The sequence below is a fragment of the Hyperolius riggenbachi genome, chromosome 2 (assembly GCF_040937935.1).
Source record: "Hyperolius riggenbachi isolate aHypRig1 chromosome 2, aHypRig1.pri, whole genome shotgun sequence".
Lineage (NCBI taxonomy): Eukaryota > Metazoa > Chordata > Amphibia > Anura > Hyperoliidae > Hyperolius > Hyperolius riggenbachi.
In genome coordinates, this window is record NC_090647.1 from 488,986,629 (window position 1) to 489,007,347 (window position 20,719).

The following is a 20,719-nucleotide window of genomic DNA, read 5'->3' on the forward strand; positions in this document are numbered from 1 at the left end:
TGGAAAAGATGTTTCAAGGGGTCTAACACCTGGAGGGGGGCATGGCGGAGTGGGATACATGCCCAAAGTCCCGGGGAAAAATCTGGATTTGACGCAAAGTAGCGTTTTAAGGGCACAAATCACATTGAATGCTAAATTGCAGGCTTAAAGTGCTTTAAAACATTTTGCATGTGTATACATCAATCGGGGGTGTAATTAGAGTACTGTTTCACACTGACACACCAAACTCACTGTGTAACGCACCGCAAACAGCTGTTTGCGTAGTGACGGCCGTGCTTGACTGGTGCGCACCATGGCAAGAGTGCAGGCCGTGGTGGTTTTCAAGCCCATATGGTCGCCGGGCTGTGGTAGCTCAATGATAGAACAACAGTGACTGTCCAGCTGATCAAATTTGGTCTGTCCACAATGAAGCAACGACCTTATTATCTTTGGTGTGCCACCCGCGAGACACTCATATAGCCGGCAGTCATTGCTTCATTGTGATACGCAAGCCCCTTCACCACAGCAAGGTAATGATCATGAAGGGGGATGGGCACATGTACATGCCTTTTGTTTTGTGGTTGCAGCTGCACTGCAGCCAGAAAAATTAGGCAGACATGTACACGCACCAGAAAAATTAGTATAGCGGCCGCTGCTAGCAGGGGCCTTAAAAATTCAGGAATCCACCTGGAGTCCTGGACCCTGTTGGTGGTGGCGGAGAAGGCAAGTGGCCTGCAGGCAGAGATGCTGTGTGTGGGGACTGACTTAGTCTTCGGGCGGGCAGTAGCCCTCTGGGATCCATGCCTTATTCATTTTGATAAAGGTCAGGTACTGAACACTTTTGTGACTTAGGCGACTTCTCTTCTCAGTGACAATTCCTCCAGCTGCGCTGATGGTCCTTTCTGACAGGACGCTTGAGGCAGGGCAAGACAGAAGTTGGATGGCAAATTGGGACAGCTCTGGCCACAGGTCAAGCCTGTGCACCCAGTAGTCTAAGGGTTCATCGCTGCTCACAGTGTCTACATCCACACTTAAGGCCAGCTAGTCAGCTACCTGCCGGTCCAGGCGTTGGTGGAAGGTGGATCCGGAAGGGCTAAGGCAAGGCGTTTGATTAAAGAATTTCTGCATGTCCAACATCACCATGAGATCACTGGAGCATCCTGTCCTTGCCTGCATGGACAAGGGAGAAGGATTACTGGCAGTGGTACCTTTATTGCGTTGTGCTGTGACATCGCCCTTATATGCATTGTTAAGCATACTTGCCAGCTTGTTCTGCATGTGCTGCATCCTTTCTGCCTTCAGGTTACTTGGTAACATGTCCGCCACTTTGTGCCTATATCGAGGGTCTCGTAGCGTGGCCACCCAGTACAGCTCATTCCCCTCGAGTTTTTTTTATATCGGGGTCCCTCAACAGGCCGGACAGCATGAAAGACGCCATCTGCACAAAGTTGGATCCAGACGTACTCTCCATCTCCTCTTTCTCTTCCTCAGTGACGTCAGGTAAGTCAACTTCCTCCCCCCAGTTACGAACAATACCACAGGAATGTTGAGCAGCACAAGCCCCCTGCGATGTCTGCTGCGATTGTTCTTCTGCCGCTGCCTTCTCCTCCTCCTCCAAAGAAACACCTTCCTCATCATCTGAGTCTGACTCCTCTTCCCCACATGGCTCTTCCTCCTCCTCCCCCCTCTGTGCTGCCACAGGTGTTGAGGAAACATCTGGTTCTGATGTAAATTACTCCCACAACTGTTCCTGCCATAACTGTTCCTCTTCACGCTCCTCCACAGCTTGGTCCACCACTCTACGCACGGCACGCTCTAGGAAGTAAGCATATGGGATCAAGTCGCTGATGGTGCCTTCACTGTGACTCACCAGGTTGGTCACCTCCTCAAACAGCCACATGAGCCTGCATGCATTTCGCATCAGTGTCCAGTTGTTGGGCCACAACATCCCCATCTCCCCAGATTGTGTCCGTCTACTGAAATTGTAGAGGTATTGGGTGACGGCTTTCTCCTGTTCTAGCAGGCAAGAGAACATGAGCAGGGTTCGAATTCCAGTGAGTCGGGCTATCACATATCAAGCGTCTTAACGGCAAGTTGTTTCTCTGCAAAGCGTGCCATGGCCGTGTAAGACCGCCTGAAATGCGCACACAACTTCCTGGCCTGCTTCAGGACATCCTCTAAGCCTGGGTACTTTGACACAAATCTTTGAATGACTAGATTCAGCACATGTGCCATGCAGGGTACATGTGTCAGCTTTCCCAAATTCAAAGCGGACATGAGATTGCTGCCGTTGTCACACACCACATTGCCGATCTCCAGCTGGTGCGGGGTCAGCCACTGATCCACCTGTTTGTTAAGAGCAGCCAGGAGAGCTGGTCCAGTGTGACTCTCCGCTTTAAGCCAAGACATGTCTAAGATAGCATAACACCGTTGTACCTGGCATGCAGCATAGGCCCTGGGGAGCTGGGGCTGTGTTGCTGGAGAGGAGATCACGGCACCAACCAAGGAGGAGGAGGATGACGACAACAAAGAGGATGTAGCAGGCGGAGAGGAGGTGGCAGGAGGCCTGCCTGCAAGCCATGGAGGTGTCGCAAATTGGTCCGCTGCACAGCCACATACTCCCTGCTTGCCATCGGTCACCAGGTTGATCCAATGGGCTGTGTAAGTAATGTAGTGGCCCTGACCGTGCTTGGCAGACCAGGCATTCATGGTCAGGTGGACCCTTGACCCAACGCTGTGTGCCAGAGATGACACCACTTGCCTCTCCACTTTATGGTGCAGTTTGGGTATCGCCTTTTTAGAGAAATAATTGTGGCCTGGCATCTTCCACTGCGGTGTCCCAATGGCCACAAATTTACGGAAGGCCTCAGAGTCCACCAGCTTGTATGACGTCTGACAGCTGGCGTGGCGGAACTGTTAGCTCGCCGCTAACAGTTCCACCACGCCAGCTGTCAGACGCCGGGCAAGGGGGTGACTGGCAGAAATTGGCTTCTTCTGCTCAAAGATTTCCTTCACGGACACCTGGCTGCTGTGGGCAGAGGAGCAGGCACCGCTCAAGGTCAGAGGCGGAGTGGAGGAGGGTGGCTGTGAAGGTGCAAGGGAGAAACCGGCTGAAGATGCTGCACCTGAAGGAGGAAGAGGAGAAGGAGGGTGGCTTTTCTTTTGTGTGCTGCTTTTGCTCAGGTGCTCCTCCCATTGCAGTTTGTGCCTTTTCTCCAGGTGCCTTTGTATGGCACTTGTTCCTGCGTGAGTGTTGGCCTTTCCACGGTTCAATTTTTGGAGGCAGAGACAACAGATGGCATTGCTCCGATCTGAGGCAGACACACTAAAAAATTTCCAAACCGCTGAGCTCCCCTGGGGTGATGGCACTATGGTGGCCTCAGCAGCTGACATTGAAGGGCATGTTGGCTGGCTGTCTATAGGTGGTGATACATGGCGCCGGACACTGCCACCAGCTGTTTCTGATGACGAGCTTCCCCTGCTTCTTTCAGGAACTTGTCTCCTCCTACTTCTCTCTGACTCCCCCTCTGAACTGCCCCCTGTTCATCTCCTCTATTGGGAACATACGTGGGATCCGTATCATCGTAATCATCCTGCCCAGCTTTGCTTGCCTCAGACACCTCCAAAATTACACCAACAGCAGGTACTTCATCCTCCTCCTCCTCACAGGTTACGTCCATAGTGTCGCCTAACTCACACATATGAGGTGGTGTAACTTGCTTAGCGCCTTCATCTTGTTGTTGCAGTAGTGGCTGGGAATCAGTGACTTCACCACCAAATAACTCCTGCGAAGTATCAAATGCAGTGGATGTGGTGCTTGTAGTAGTGCTGGTGGCTGCGGGAGATGAGGTGTTCTGTGTTAAATAGTCAACCACGTCCTGACTATCTTGGGAGTTTATGGGACGTGCCTTCTTCTGAGCACTGTACTTTGGGCCAGGGCAGCACAAAATCACATCAACACGACCTCTCACAGACCTGCCGGGTGGCCTTTCTCTGGGTCTGCCTCTACCTCTTCCTCTACCTGGTTTTTCCGTTTTGTCCATATCGAGGGGGATGAAGTGAAAGGTGTGCATTGACTTAACTAGTATATGCAGTGATGAGGTGGGTTCACTGAACACAAGAGGTCGGTCCTGCTATGTTTGATGCACAAGCAAAACTGTGAACTGGGGAAGAAGTTGGAACTGACAGTACCTTGTGAAGTTTGCCCGGTTAGATTCACTAACTTAATGAATAAGTTTGTTGCTCCATAGACATCTGTTGTACTATAAAGTTACCTCCAGGTTCAGTAGTCAAATCTCATCTGCCTCTAATATCCGATGGTGCTCAGCAGATGAGCTGCAGTATGCCAGATGGAGAGTGTCTTACTCTAAATCAATGTTGTGTCCAACTGCAGTGTTCGGCCACACACGACCAACAGGCTGGTGGAACGATCCTCTACTCACAAACCCAGATGCAAGTCAATATGACTTCCTGTCATGTCGGCCGTATCAGTTCAGTTGGTCCCGTCACGTCGGCTCTATCAATTCAGTCGGTCCCGTCAAGTCACCCCTGTCTGTTCAGTTGGTCCTGTTACGGCAGCCCTACCTGTTCAGTTAGTCACATCATGGCGGCCCTTTCTGTTCAGTCAGTCCCGTCATGGTGGCCCTGTCTGTTCTGTGTGTCCGGTCACGGTGGACCTGTCTGTTCTGTCGGTCTTTTCACTGCTGAGACCATATAGTTCACTTTATTTCAGAACAGACATGTGAGCAGATTTCATACATATATGTCTGGTAGCGTGACAGTAAATTACAGTCACGGAAAATCTGACTTTACAACTCTGCTGAACCTCTGCTGAAGAAGTATTACAGGTTTTGTGAGGTGTTCCTCTTCGCTGTTGTCCCATCTGATACACAAGCACAACTGTGAACTGGGGAAAAAGTTGGAACTGACAGTACCTTGTGAAGTTTGCCCGGTTAGATTCACTAACGTGATGAATAGTTTGTTGCTCCATAGATGTCCGTTGTACTAGAAAGTTACCTTTGGGTTCAGTAGTCAAATCACATCTGCCTCTAATATCCAAAGGTGCTCACTAGATGAGCTGCAGTTTGCTGGGTGTAGAGTGTCTTACTCTCAGCAGTGTCCGGCTGCACACCCCCAACAGGCTGATGGAATGATCCTCTACTCACAACCTTTCCGGCCCTGTTAGCCTGATCGGTTTTGTCCCGTACCATCAGCCTGGACGGTTGAGTCCCATCAGCCCCGTCTGTAGAGTCCTATCCTATCAGCTCAGTCGGTTAAGTCTCGTCCCATCAGCCTGGTTGGATAAGTCCCATCCTGTCAGCCTGGTCTCTTGACTGCCTTACCAACAGCCTGGTTGGCTGTTGTGCCATACCGTCAGCCCAGTCGGTTGAGCCCCCTCCCATCAGCCCAGTTGGTTGAGTCCCGTCCCATCAGCCCAGCCAGTTGAGTCCCATCCTGTCAGCACAGTCGGTTCAGTCCTGTCCCGTCAGCCCTGTCAGTTAAATCCAGTCCCGTCAGCTCGGTTGGTTGAGACCTGTCCCGTCAGCCTTGTCATTTTGTCAGTTGAGTCCTGTCTCGTCAAGTCAACCCAGTCGGTTGAGTCATGTCCCATCAGCCCGGTCATTTAAGTCCCGTTAGCCTAGTTGGTTGAACCTCTTCTCGTCAGCCCGGTCAATTGAGACCCATCCCCTTAGCGCAGTCCTGTCCCGTCAGCCCAGTTGGTTGACTCCTGTCACAACAGCCCGGTTGGTTGAGTCCCATCCCATCTGTTTGGTTGTGTCCCATACCATCAACCTGGTTGGTTGAGTCCAATCCCATCATCCCAGCCGGTTGAGTCCTGTTTCATTAGCATGTCGTTGAATCCAGTCCCGTCAGCCCTGGTCGGTTGATTCCCGTCCTATCACGTCAGCCCAGTCAGTTGAGTCCAGTCCCATCAGTCCGGTGGGTTGAGTCATGTCAGCCTGCTCGGTTGAGACCTGTCAGCCTGGTTGGTTGAGTCCTGTCCTGTCAGCCTGGTCAGTTGAGTCCCATCCGATCAGCCCGGCCGGTTAAGTCCCATCAGCCCCGGGCGGTTAAGTCCCATCCTGTCCCGTCAGTCCAGTTGGTTGCGTCCCATCCCATCAGCTCTGTCAGTTGAGTCCCATCAGCCCGGTCGATTGAGTCCCGTTCCATCAGCCCAGTCGGTTGTGTACCATCCCATCCCGCCCGCCCAGTCGTTTGAGTCTGTCCTATCAGCCTGGTTGGCTGAGTCCCATCCCATCATCCCAGTCTCCTCACATCAGCCTGATCAGTTGAGTCCTGTCCCATCAGCCCAGTCGGTTGAGTTCTGTCCCATCAGCCCAGCCAGTTGACTCCTGTCACAACAACCCAGTCAGTTGAGTCCCATCCCATCAGCACAGTCGGTTGAGTGTCTTCCTGTCAGCCCCATCGGTTGAATCCAGTCCCATCAGCCCAGTCAGTTAAGTCCCGTCTCATCACGTCAGTTGAGTTGAATCTCCTCATATCAGCCTGGTCAGTTCAACAATCATTAACCCTTTACACTCATGACACTCACATCAAGCTGGAACACTAACAGCATTAAAAACAAAACTAGGTAGCAAAATTATGCAATTGAAGAAAGGGGATGTTAACTACACCATTCGATAAATGGCTGTACTGGTATAGGGTGACAGGAGAGGTACAACCTTCAACCAGACCACAATGGCTGTTAAGCAGGGCTGTCCCATAAGCCCTGTCAGTTCAGTCCTGTCACGTCAAGCCCTGTCACGCCAGTGAGTCAAGTCCTTTCATTGTCAGATCTGACAATAATGGCAGAAATCCTGTCACACCAGTCTTGTCAATTAAGTACGTGTCTTAGGTTTTTCTACCATATACAACAATATATTTTTAGGTTGATGGTGAATCAGCAGTGAAGAAAGTAATGCTACATTGAAGACACAAGTAACACAGTGAGAAACACAGCACACAGCTCACAATCAATCCCGAGGAACAAGCTCAGACCCCAAGTGGATCCCTGAAACAAACTGTAACATAGGGCAGAAGAGCAGAGGTGGTTTTGAAGCTGCATTGAGTTCATCAATGGAAACAATGTAGAGGACACAGGAGAGCTGCGGACAGTACAGCTGCAACGCCACCAAACAACACTCCCAGCATACTGAGAGCTGTTACACAGGAATGACTCATTCCGTATGAGATCTGTTCACATGCCTGTCTTGAAGTAAAATGAACTGAGCATGCTCCACTCTTGGCTTGTAGTCAGATTTAACCGGTTAGCTCAATCTATATTCTACTTTGCAAGTATGGTGAGTGTGGAAACCTCTGAGGCTGTTGTACCATATACAGCAATACATGTTCTGTCTGGTGGTAACTCCTCAGGGGAGAGAAGATTTCTGTGAGGAACACGGCACACAGTGAATCCTAGCACTTCATAGGGGTGATTATGATATCTGAAAAAAGAAATGCATAAATTATTAGCATAGTATTACAATACTGCAATAGATCAGGACATAAATAGTGTGCAATGTATAGCTGGGGGGCATCACAAGGTACTTCCACTGATGTAATGTTACCAATGCAGAGTATAGCATGAGCGAAATGTGGTGACAGGAAATTTGGGCAAGTGGACAAAGAAGGGCGCCGCCATTCGCTCCCATAATAAATATAGTTTGATGGGCACCGAACAGGAAAAAAAGGGCGCCCGGATATTATTAACGTTTTCAAAGAAGCCCGGAGATTTTTTTTGTTTTCAAACTGTGCTTGTAATGATTTAAGTTTACAAAATGTGCCCGTGAGGAATAACGTTTACAAAAATACTAAACATATTTATCGTATTTAACTAAAACATTGTTTAAAATGTTATCCCTTACTGTTTGTAAAACATTATTATCAACACAATAAAGTGATCACTAAGGGGGGGTTTAGGTTTAGGCACCACCAGGTGGGATTTAGGGTTAGGCACCACTAGGGGGTTTTAGGGTTAGGCATCAATCTGCACTCTATTATCTCACCTGCACGCTGGACTTGTGCAGAGTGCAGGAAGAGATGCCACCACTAGGGTAAGAGCTGAGTAGTGGCAGGAGGTTGGACATCACTGGACTCCGGCTTGCAGGTGAGGCAATAGAGCACGGCTTTCGTTCACACAACACTCTGCATTACTCCAGCTGGGGAGTGCAAGCACAGCAGACACAGGCAGCTGCACAGGACTCCAGTGTCACCCCCTGCCATGGTGGCCTAGGAGCGGCCCGCCTCACCACTTCCACCTAGGTACGCCACTGCTGGGACTTTATCCAGATACAAGACTTAAAACCCTGTAACACTTCTTGAAGTTCATCAGAGTTGGATAGGAGAGTACAATTTACTGTGATCATAATTTACTGTGATCCCACCAAACAATACTCCCAGCATACTAAGAGCTGTTACACAGGCATAACTGATTCTGTACGAGATGACAGCAGCAATGTGTGAAAATGGCGATAGTGTTTTTGCATTAATTCTTGAATATAATATTCTCGAATATAATATTAAATTTGATTTTCGAGTGAAAATGCCATCGAAAATAATTTTGTAATAAGTGATTTTTAATTTTTTTTTATGAATTATCATGCTAAAACGAAATCATTTTTCACGGTTTCTCACTAAAATAACGAGTAAAAATAACGTTTTTCGAGAATTTTTGCAATATTGAGAAAAAACATTTTTTATTAACCTAAGCTAAATCAGTATGTTAATCCTAAAGAAATATTGCTCCAGGATAGGAAAGCACACATAATGACAGAGGTGTCAGGCTTGAGCAGGAAGAAGCGATCCTTCCGATTGAAACAGGGACTGTTACAGAGACAAGACTTTAACCTATGGAATACTGCTTAAAGCTTTGCAGAGTTCGAATATGTGATGATTTAACAAGTGACAAAAAGAATGTGCTGTGACACCACCATACAATACTCACTGTATACAGAGAGCTGATAACAGATGTGAGCATGTCAGACCTCACTACACAGGGATGACTAATTCTGTATGAGATCTGCTCACATGTCTGTCCTGAAGTCAAATGAACTGAGCATGCTCCACTCTTAGTTTGCAGTCAAATCTTACTGGCTTGCTCATACAGCTCAGGCCACACCCCACGCATGACTACTTATACAGCTCAGGCCACACCCTACTTATGACTATCCCGAGCTCATAAAAAATGAGTTTAGACTGGAGTACTTCGCAACTATGAAAACTACATAACTGAGATGGAGGCTGTTGTACGACATACAGAAATATATTTCCAGGCTTGTTGTGAGGCAACAGTGAAGAGAAGATTTCTGCAGCACTGAACAGACACAAGTTACACAGCAAGGAACACAGCTCACAGCGAAGAACAAGCTCAGACCACAAGTGGATCACTGAGACAAATTCAACATATACGACAGAAGAGCAGACTTGCTTGTAAAGCTTCATACAGTGGAGTGGTTGCTGGAAACAATGCAAGATCAAAGGAAAGCCGTGTATTACAGCTAAGTACTCCCAGTCCCCATACGATGCAGGGAGGTGGATCCAGTGGTGTCTCCCTGACGACGAGCACTTCGCTGATCCATCTTCTGGTCGGCGGGTATGCGCAATGTTAAACAACGGATGCAACAAGACATCAAGCAATCGCGGCACTTTGTGCAGGGGTCGTCGATCTTAAAGATTCAGTCTTTATCGCCGCGCGACGCTAATCGACGTTCGCATGATCGTGCACCTGTACCCACGTTGTGAGATTGCGTAATGGACTGCGCGTCGTTAAAAAAATCACTGGTCATCGGGAAAATTGTAGGTATAATCACAAGGTGGGTACAGGCCTTTCAAGGAACAATGATAAAAAGGACACACTACAAGTGACTATGCCAGCTGAAATACTATGCCGATTGATAGTAGAGAGTTTAAAACAATACAGAAGAAGACTGAGAGCTGTGTATAATACAGGCACATGGAAAAGGTAGGAACAATACAGAGAGCACAGGAAAGGTGAATTCAATTCTTGGTTATAGTGATAAACTGATTAACTCAAATTTTTACATAATAGTAATTTTGCCAGAAATTACGCAATTACAATGTGAAATGATTAGTGATGATCGTAAACAACTAATTACGATTATTCAAAATTTCATGTAAAATTTTTGCAATTACGCCTATCGGAATTACGATCAAAAAACACCTTGTGGTTTTTGAGAAAATCAATTTTAAAAATGCAAAGAAAAATGGTTTTTAAACTCTGAAAAATTACAGTTTAAAAGCCATTTTTTCCTTTGCATTTTTAAAGTCGATTTTCTCAACAACTAAGGCCTGGAACCCACTACAAATCGCTATCGCTATTCGCAATCGCTAGCGTAATGTATGAGTGGTTTGTAAGCGATTTCATGAGCGATTGCGGTAGCATTTTTAAAAAGTGTCAGCTTTTTGCCAGCATTTTAAATTCTGATTAGACCTTTCAATTAATTTTAATTTTGTTACAGTGTGCACTCATTTCAAAATGCTAGCAAAATCGCTCTGTGCAGGTTTTGATGAGCGATTACGCCAGCGTTCATAAATTTTACATTGCAGAAACATGCTGCATGTCCTGTGTTTTGCGATTTGCTAATCCCAATCGCTCCAGTGGAATTTGGCCCATCCATTAACATTAGCTGAGCGTTTAGGGAAATCGCTAGCAGTTTGAATCACTCCCTAAACGCTCACAAAATCGCTCTAGTGGGCTCCAGCCCTAAAAGGTCTTTTTGAAAATGTTTTTTTTTTACTTGTACCTACTATTCTCTTTACTTCTACCTGCTACTCTCTTTACTTGTACCTACTATTCTCTTTACTTGTACCTACTACTCTCTTTACTTGTACCTACTACTCTCTTTACTTGTACCTACTACTCTCTTTACTTGTACCTACTATTCTCTTTACTTCTACCTACTACTCTCTTTACTTGTACCTACTATTCTCTTTACTTCTACCTACTACTCTCTTTACTTGTACCTACTACTCTCTTTACTTGTACCTACTATTCTCTTTACTTCTACCTACTACTCTCTTTACTTGTACCTACTATTCTCTTTACTTGTACCTGCTACTCTCTTTACCTGTACCTACTATTCTCTTTACTTCTACCTACTACTCTCTTTACTTGTACCTACTACTCTCTTTACTTGTACCTCCTACTCTCTTTACTTGTACCTACTATTCTCTTTACTTGTACCTACTACTCTCTTTACTTGTACCTACTACTCTCTTTACTTGTACCTACTATTCTCTTTACTTCTACCTACTACTCTCTTTACTTGTACCTACTACTCTCTTTACTTGTACCTACTACTCTCTTTACTTGTACCTACTATTCTCTTTACTTGTACCTACTACTCTCTTTACTTGTACCTACTACTCTCTTTACTTGTACCTACTATTCTCTTTACTTCTACCTACTACTCTCTTTACTTGTACCTACTACTCTCTTTACTTGTACCTACTACTCTCTTTACTTGTACCTACTATTCTCTTTACTTGTACCTACTACTCTCTTTACTTGTACCTACTATTCTCTTTACTTGTACCTACTACTCTCTTTACTTGTACCTACTACTCTCTTTACTTGTACCTACTATTCTCTTTACTTGTACCTACTACTCTCTTTACTTGTACCTACTATTCTCTTTACTTCTACCTACTACTCTCTTTACTTGTACCTACTACTCTCTTTACTTCTACCTACTACTCTCTTTACTTGTACCTACCACTCTCTTTACTTGTACCTACTACTCTCTTTACTTGTACCTACTATTCTCTTTACTTGTACCTACTACTCTCTTTACTTGTACCTACTACTCTCTTTACCTGTACCTACTACTCTCTTTACTTGCACCTACTATTTTCTTTACTTGCACCTACTATTTTCTTTACTTGTACCTACTACTCTCTTTACTTGTACCTACTACTCTCTTTACTTGTACCTACTACTCTCTTTACTTGTACCTACTACTCTCTTTACTTGCACCTACTATTCTCTTTACTTGTACCTACTACTCTCTTTACTTGTACCTACTATTCTCTTTACTTGTACCTACTACTCTCTTTACTTGTACCTACTACTCTCTTTACTTGTACCTACTACTCTCTTTACTTGTACCTACTACTCTCTTTACTTGTACCTACTATTCTCTTTACTTGTACTCTCTTTACTTGTACCTACTATTCTCTTTACTTGTACCTGCTACTCTCTTTACTTGTACCTACTATTCTCTTTACTTGTACCTACTACTCTCTTTACTTGTACCTACTATTCTCTTTACTTGTACCTACTATTTTCTTTACTTGTACCTACTACTCTCTTTACTTGTACCTACTACTCTCTTTACTTGTACCTACTACTCTCTTTACTTGTACCTACTATTCTCTTTACTTGTACCTACTACTCTCTTTACTTGTACCTACTACTCTCTTTACTTGTACCTACTATTCTCTTTACTTGTACCTACTACTCTCTTTACTTGTACCTACTATTCTCTTTACTTGTACCTGCTACTCTCTTTACTTGTACCTACTACTCTCTTTACTTGTACCTACTATTCTCTTTACTTGTACCTACTACTCTCTTTACTTGTACCTACTATTCTCTTTACTTGTACCTACTACTCTCTTTACTTGTACCTACTACTCTCTTTACTTGTACCTACTATTCTCTTTACTTGTACCTACTACTCTCTTTACTTGTACCTACTACTCTCTTTACTTGTACCTACTACTCTCTTTACTTGTACCTACTATTCTCTTTACTTCTACCTGCTACTCTCTTTACTTGTACCTACTACTCTCTTTACTTGTACCTACTATTCTCTTTACTTGTACCTACTACTCTCTTTACTTGTACCTACTATTCTCTTTACTTGTACCTGCTACTCTCTTTACTTGTACCTACTATTCTCTTTACTTGTACCTACTACTCTCTTTACTTGTACCTACTATTCTCTTTACTTGTACCTACTATTCTCTTTACTTGTACCTACTACTCTCTTTACTTGTACCTACTACTCTCTTTACTTGTACCTACTATTCTCTTTACTTGTACCTACTACTCTCTTTACTTGTACCTACTACTCTCTTTACTTGTACCTACTACTCTCTTTACTTGTACCTACTATTCTCTTTACTTCTACCTGCTACTCTCTTTACTTGTACCTACTACTCTCTTTACTTGTACCTACTATTCTCTTTACTTGTACCTACTACTCTCTTTACTTGTACCTACTATTCTCTTTACTTGTACCTACTACTCTCTTTACTTGTACCTACTACTCTCTTTACTTGTACCTACTACTCTCTTTACTTGTACCTACTATTCTCTTTACTTCTACCTGCTACTCTCTTTACTTGTACCTACTACTCTCTTTACTTGTACCTACTATTCTCTTTACTTGTACCTACTACTCTCTTTACTTGTACCTGCTACTCTCTTTACTTGTACCTACTATTCTCTTTACTTGTACCTACTACTCTCTTTACTTGTACCTACTATTCTCTTTACTTGTACCTACTATTCTCTTTACTTGTACCTACTACTCTCTTTACTTGTACCTACTACTCTCTTTACTTGTACCTACTATTCTCTTTACTTGTACCTACTACTCTCTTTACTTGTACCTACTACTCTCTTTACTTGTACCTACTACTCTCTTTACTTGTACCTACTATTCTCTTTACTTCTACCTGCTACTCTCTTTACTTGTACCTACTACTCTCTTTACTTGTACCTACTATTCTCTTTACTTGTACCTACTACTCTCTTTACTTGTACCTACTATTCTCTTTACTTGTACCTACTACTCTCTTTACTTGTACCTACTACTCTCTTTACTTGTACCTACTATTCTCTTTACTTGTACCTACTACTCTCTTTACTTGTACCTACTATTCTCTTTACTTGTACCTACTACTCTCTTTACTTGTACCTACTACTCTCTTTACTTGTACCTTCTACTCTCTTTACTTGCACCTACTATTTTCTTTACTTGTACCTACTACTCTCTTTACTTGTACCTACTACTCTCTTTACTTGTACCTACTAGTGTTGGGCGAACAGTGTTCGCCACTGTTCGGGTTCTGCAGAACATCACCCTGTTCGGGTGATGTTCGAGTCCGGCCGAACACCTGATGGTGTTCGGCCTTTTAAGTTCGGGTTCGCCCCGAACTACTAATTGTCCGCCGAACAGGGCCGAACAGGGCCCCTGTTCGGCCGAACAAGGCCCTGTTCGGCCGAATACTGCCCCCCTATGGGGTTGCAGGCATAAGGGGGGAGCATGCCCCGATCGCGGGGGGGGGGGTCGGAAATTCCCTTGAGGGAGGCCGGGCAGCGGGCGGTTCAGCAGTAGTACGGTACTACTGCTGAACCGCCCGCTGCCCGGCCTCCCTCAACGCGTCACTCTCCGGACTCTTCCTCCTCAGTCACTCACTTCACAGTGCCGCCCACTGCCAGCCACCCACTACCACCGGACCGGTACTTCCTGAAACTTTTGTATGGGGAAGCGGGCAGAGGGGGGAGCGCTAGCGGAGGGGGTGGGGGGAATTTCCGCCCCCCCCCCCCCCCGCGATCGGGACATGCTCCCCCCCTTATGCCTGCCACCCCATAGGGCCCCCAAAAGCGGGATGTTCGGGGAGTTCGGGGTTCGGCCCGAACATGCCGAACATTGCGGCCATGTTCGGCGAACTTTCCCGAACCCGAACATCCAGGTGTTCGCCCAACACTAGTACCTACTACTCTCTTTACTTGTACCTACTATTCTCTTTACTTGTACCTACTACTCTCTTTACTTGTACCTACTACTCTCTTTACTTGTACCTACTACTCTCTTTACTTGCACCTACTACTCTCTTTACTTGTACCTACTACTCTCTTTAACATATGTAGCAATTTTAGTGGCAATAGCTTGTATGGGGGCTTTGCTATTAACTGCTAAGGTCGGCACAAAATTATGTGAAAATTATGCAAACATGTATGCAAAATTATTAAATTATTATATTATTATTAAATTATTTACAAATACAGAGAAAATTAATTAGCTTTTTCCTGAAATTCTGTATTACAATTTTGCATCGTAATTGTGAATCTTTATGCAAAGTTACGTTTTGCGAAATTTGTGCTCATTACTTTAAACTATCGGAATGCGTAATTTTGCAGTGACTTGTAGCTTCGTCAAATATTCATCTATTTTAACATGTGTGTTTTCATGTCCTTTGACGTCCATGCATTTGGATAAAATGAGCTGTGGCATGCATGCCCATATTGAGGTGGAAAAAATGTACGTAAAGAGACCCTGTAGGAGGCATGGCAATATTTACCTACCGTGATCCTGTGCGAGTGCACTAGTGGCTCATTGTTTGGGCTAAGGTGAAATAACCAAGCCCAATTCATCCGCTCTACTCCACAGGCGTAAAGGACTTGCACCTGCGCAGTAGAGCAGATATGTTTAGGCTTGGCTATTTTTGCCTTAGCCACTAGTGCACCTTCGCAGAATCGCGGTAGGTAAATATTGACCTTACTGCTGTTTGGGGGGGGGGGGGGGGGGGGATCACAGCACTGGATTGCCGGTACACTGGAGGACAGGGGAAGCCTTGTTAGCATCCAGAGGCTTCCCCCTCCTAAGGTAAGTATCCCTCAGAGGGGTTTTTTATGTTACAGGCTTTCATTAACCCCCTTGCCAGTCCAATTACTGCGGCAAGGGGGCAGCGTAGCACTTTTAAAAAAAAAAAAAACATGTAGCGAGCCCAGGGCTCGCTACATGATAGCCGCTGAGCAGCGGCATCCCCCCACTCACTCCGATCACCTCCGGTGATCAGAGTAAGCAGGAAATCCCGTACAGAACGGGATTTCCTGCTGGGCTTCTCCTGTCGCCATGGCGACGGGGCGGGATGATGTCACCAACGTCATGGATGTCGGGACGTCAGAGGAAATCCTGATCCACCCCTCAGCGCTGCATGGCACTGATTGGCCAGGCTGTGTAAGGGGTCTGGAGGGGGAGGCGGCGCGGCGGGTAGCGGCGAATCGGCGGTGAGCAGCGGCGATCATAATATGCACGCAGCTAGCAAAGTGCTAGCTGAGTGCAATAAAAAAAAATTATGCAAATCGGCCCAGCGGGGTCTGAGAAATCCTCCGGCAAGGAAGTTAACTAACTCCCGACTGCCCATCGGTAGCGGAAAGTGTCCATACGCATGAGCAGGCGAGAGCAACTGTATGTGCACGCACCCCGTGGCACCCACAGGTGTATTGTAGTCTTGTCTTCTGCAAAACAGATCATTTTAAAATGTCTGTTTTGCTCAAAAAACTGTCCGTTTTGCAGTAAGTGGTTAAAATAATAAAATAACTTTTTTGAACGGAATTTCAAGCAACTTGCAAAAAATTTCACACAGGGAAAATTACAAGCAAAATCATCATTATGTTTAAACTCCTATTTGCAAAAATGACGTGAACCTTCACGGCAGTTAAATTATCCATTAAGATCAACAACACTTGATACATTTGAAACCATAATATAAAACAGGAACAATGAATACAGTATGATAGAGGAAACCCTGGGAAAATGCAGGCAAGACAAGGTCTACAGGAAGTATTATACAATAGTGTGGATATTTTACAGAGGCCCCTTAAACATACAGAACAAGACACTGTCAAAATATGAATACAATTCGAAGGATTGAAAATACAATTAATACAGAGGATATTGAAATACTGGACACAAAATAATAGAGAGTGTAAAACTGGATACACTACAGGGACACTGTAAGCCCATAGCACCCAATTGTCCCTTTTTTGGAAAGACAGTCCCTCTTTGGGAACCCAATCCCTCTGTCCCTCTTTCTTCCTAATGTGTCCCTCTTTCAGGACTGGTGTACAAATCTATGTAAATAATATTGTTTCTCTTTCACCACCTGTCACACCAAATGTACCTTGTGTTGGTGGGTCATGCGGCAACCCCAGTGCAGACACATCTTTTTCCCAAAGTGCTGATGGTGATAAGGATGGTGGTTGGGTATACCGTATGACTGGTACTGCAAATATTTTTCTATGTAATGACACTGCCTGTAGAACACCCCCCGCCCCCACAACACACTCGCACACACCCGCCCGGTCCTTGGAAAAATTGCCTGAAGCTGACGCGGTCCTTGGGTCAAAAAAGATTGGTTACCACTATTACAGTTTCACAAGATATACACGTTTTTATGACGAGAACTTTCTTGAAAATATGTTTTCAGTTTCCACTAGCATCCCCATAATGTTTTGCACATATGTGCAAAAATGTGGCTTTTTATGCATATAGACTTTGCATTTGCCAAATATGTTTCTCTTATCCTGATATAGCTGTGAGAATATTCTCAATTTGTGAGAAAATTATGGAATGATGACAAACAACGTTGCATTATGTAAGAAGAAGATATTGTTGTACCCATTGTTGTACTTAGTGAAGATGTAATTTCATAGCTTATATTCCTTTGTGTGCAAGGTCTGTATTCTTATTTAACTTGAAGTTTATCTTTTATAAAAATAAAAAATTAAGACAATGATAAAAGTTTGATATTCAAAATGTTATCTTCTACTCACAGAGATCAGAAGAAAGAAGACATCCAACCCAGCCTCAGATTATCTGGTGGCTTCTTCCCAGCATCATCAAGGGGATGTCCCTGGACCCTTCAGGTGGTGAGTACATAGCTTTATACTAAGCAATGTGTTCAGTAACAGGGTTTATATAGCCAAAGATTGCAGAGCTCCTCCCAGAAACCTCCTACTTTCCTAAGTGTAGAACACAATGTTACCTCCTGCACTCCCAGGAGTCTATAAGTATGTGATGCATAGGGTGAAAAGAGTTAACAATGTTTGTTTTGTTGGTCCCACAATTCTAAAGGTGGCCATACATGAGGTGACTTGGTGGCCAATCGACCATACGATTCGATTCTTATAATTGGAATCAGATGAAAATCGATGCCGCCAAGTGCATGCCTGATCAATAGAGATGTCGCGAACGGTTCCCGAACCGTTCGCCAGCGAACATCTCAGAATCTCTGGGACCAGTACTGCTTCCGGGTCGCTATGACCCGGAGTAGTACGCCTGCGCTGGCCCGGCAGTGCACGTCCTAGATCGCGCTCCTGTTGCCGGGCACTTTCTGCGCATGTGCGTGACGTCACTCATGACGTCACGCTCATGCGCAGAGAGTGCCCGGCAACAGGAGTGCGATATAGGACGCGCACCGCTGGGCCAGCGCAGGTGTACTACTCCGGGTGATAGCGACCCGGAAGTAGTACTGGTCCCAGAGAGATTCGCCCGGCGAACGGTTCGGGCTATCTCTACTGATCAACAATACGACTCATTTTGGGCCAAAATTGGTCACATTAATCGGTCGGACATGCTGCAAGATGTCGGGCTAAACTGCTTGCACTGCTCGACAGTAAGCGTGAGCGACGAACGCAACAAAACCCCAGGTCCTGTTCCCGCAGTATGTGTGCATGTAATGTGTAAATGTGCTGTAATGTGCAATTATACATTACCTGTCCTGTGTCATGATGCTCTTCTATTAGCCGCATACACGCTGCCATTGCATAGCCCGGCAGCCCATGTCTATTCCATCAGCCAGGGTAACAGATGGGACCAAATGAACAGAAAGGGCCACCGTGACGGGACCAACTGAACAGCCAGGGCACCATGACAAGCCTGACTGAACAGACGGGTCCGATTGAACTTTGTGTGTGCGAGTCTGCATCTATTTGTGTGTGTCAATCTGAACACAAATACATTTGCGTGTGCACGAGTCTGCGTGTATTTGTGCATGCAATTGTATTTTTGTGCTTGAGACTGCATGTATTTGTGTGTGTGCAAGTCTGCGTGTATGTGTGTGCATGAGTCTGCGGTATTCATGTGTGCATAAATCTGCGTGTATTTGTGTGTTCGAGTCTGCATCTATTTTTGAGCGCGAGTCTGCATCTATTTGTGTTTGTAAGTGTATTTGTGTGCGCAAGTCTGCATGTATTTATGTGTGCGAGTTTGTATGTATTTGTGTGTGCAAGTCTGTATGTACTTGAGTGTGTGAATTCTGCATTTATTTGTGTGTGCGAGTCTGCATGTATTTGTGTGTGCGAGTTTGTATGTATTTGTGTGTGCGAGTCTGTATGTATTTGAGTGTGGGAGTCTGCATGTATATGTGTGTACGAGTCTGTGTGTATTTGTGTGTGTGTCTGCGCTTATTCGTGAGCGTGAGTTTGCATGTATTTGTGTGCGAGATTCTGTGTGTATTTTGTGTGCGCGAGTCTGCAGATATTTTATCTGGTTGTCTGCATGTATTTGCATGTGCAAGTGTATTTGTGTGCGCGAGTCTGTGTGTATTTTTGTGTGCAACTGTATTTGTGTGTAAAAGTCTGCATGTATTTGTGTGCGCGAGACTGCTTGTATTTGTGTGAGTGAGTGTATTTGTATGCAGGAGTCTGCGAGTAAGTATTTGTATGTGTGAGTATGCGTTTATTTGTGTGTGGGAGTCTGTGTGTATTTGTGTGTGCAAGTCCGTATGTATTTGTGTGTGTGAGTGTATTTGTGTGCGGGAGTCTGCGAGTATTTGTATGTGCGAGCATGTGTGTATTTGTGTGTGTGAGTCTGCGTTTATTTGTGTGTGCGAGTCTGCATGTATTTGTGTGTGTGAGTCTGCATGTATTTGTGTGTGTGAGTCTGTGAGTATTTGTGTGTGCGAGTCTGCATCTATTTGTGTGTGTGAGTCTGTGAGTATTTGTATTTCATTGTATTTGTATTGTATTTGTATTTGTATTGTGGTTTTGGGCTGGGGCTGCCATGAAAGAGCCTCTGGCAGGGAACATACTTGTCTTTCAGTTTTCTGCGTATGTTTTCTGCACACCAAGTGTGTTTCTCTGCAGGAAAACGCGCACGTTTTTTCACAGCAGCTAATGTAACTGATACAGGAAACTTGCAAAAGGTGCAGAATCATGATACAGAATGTTGATTTTTTTTCTGCGTGCAAAAAAACCCACATTGTGTGAACTAGCCCATTGATTAACACGAGTTCTCAGTTTTTCTGTGCAGAAAACAAGTACAAAAACTGTCAAGTGTGTTCCCTGCCTCTAAGTTCTGTTTTCCCCTCAGTCCTCCCCTGAGCCTGCACTGTGTTAGAAGAAGAAACTGTTGTACTTAATGAATATTGCTTCATAAAGTAATCTGCCTAAATGTAAAAGGTACAAAGTGTTTCCAGAATTATCAACAAACAATGCAAACACTGTTGAAGTCTGTAAATAGATAAATGGAGTATTAAAATACATGCATTCACATTTTGGCTATTCAGTATACTCTTCGCTGTTGTCACGTCTGATGCACAAGCACGACTGTGAACTGGGGAAGAAGGTGTACCCATTCATGGAGGACAGACAACAGTGCCTGGTCGCCTAGCGCAAAAGGGTTGAGGAGTGGCTCCGCTCTGTACCTTGTAGGACCTAGCCCTCAATGTCCACACACAAGTACAGAGTAGAGAGGTAAAAGCTAGCTCTTTACCTCTAAGGGTACCTCTACCTAGATGCAAAGGGTGCAAAGAGGTTCCAAAATTATGAAAGATTATCTTGACATTTCCACAATTCTAACACTGTCAATGTCTGCAAATGCATGAAAACAACACTGGTTTAAGATTGTTGGATGTTGTAAATGCACTCAGTAATTTTGAGCAGATTTTTAGCTATTCAGTATACTCTTCGCTGTTGTCACGT

The 20,719-nt window shown here is 44.9% G+C and overlaps 1 protein-coding gene across 2 annotated transcripts in view; it reads left to right on the forward strand.

The window, feature by feature from the left end:
- The window catches only part of TMPRSS2 (transmembrane serine protease 2), a 279,553-nt gene that overhangs the window by 6,138 nt on the left and 252,696 nt on the right, over positions 1-20,719 (forward strand). The window contains exons 1-2 of one of the 2 annotated variants that reach the window (XM_068270389.1): positions 9,216-9,940; positions 17,572-17,665. The gene's annotated coding sequence lies outside the window, so the exon portion shown is untranslated. Of the gene's footprint in view, positions 1-9,215; positions 9,941-17,571; positions 17,666-20,719 lie in introns of those variants that run through there. The other variant, XM_068270391.1, reaches the window with a different exon arrangement.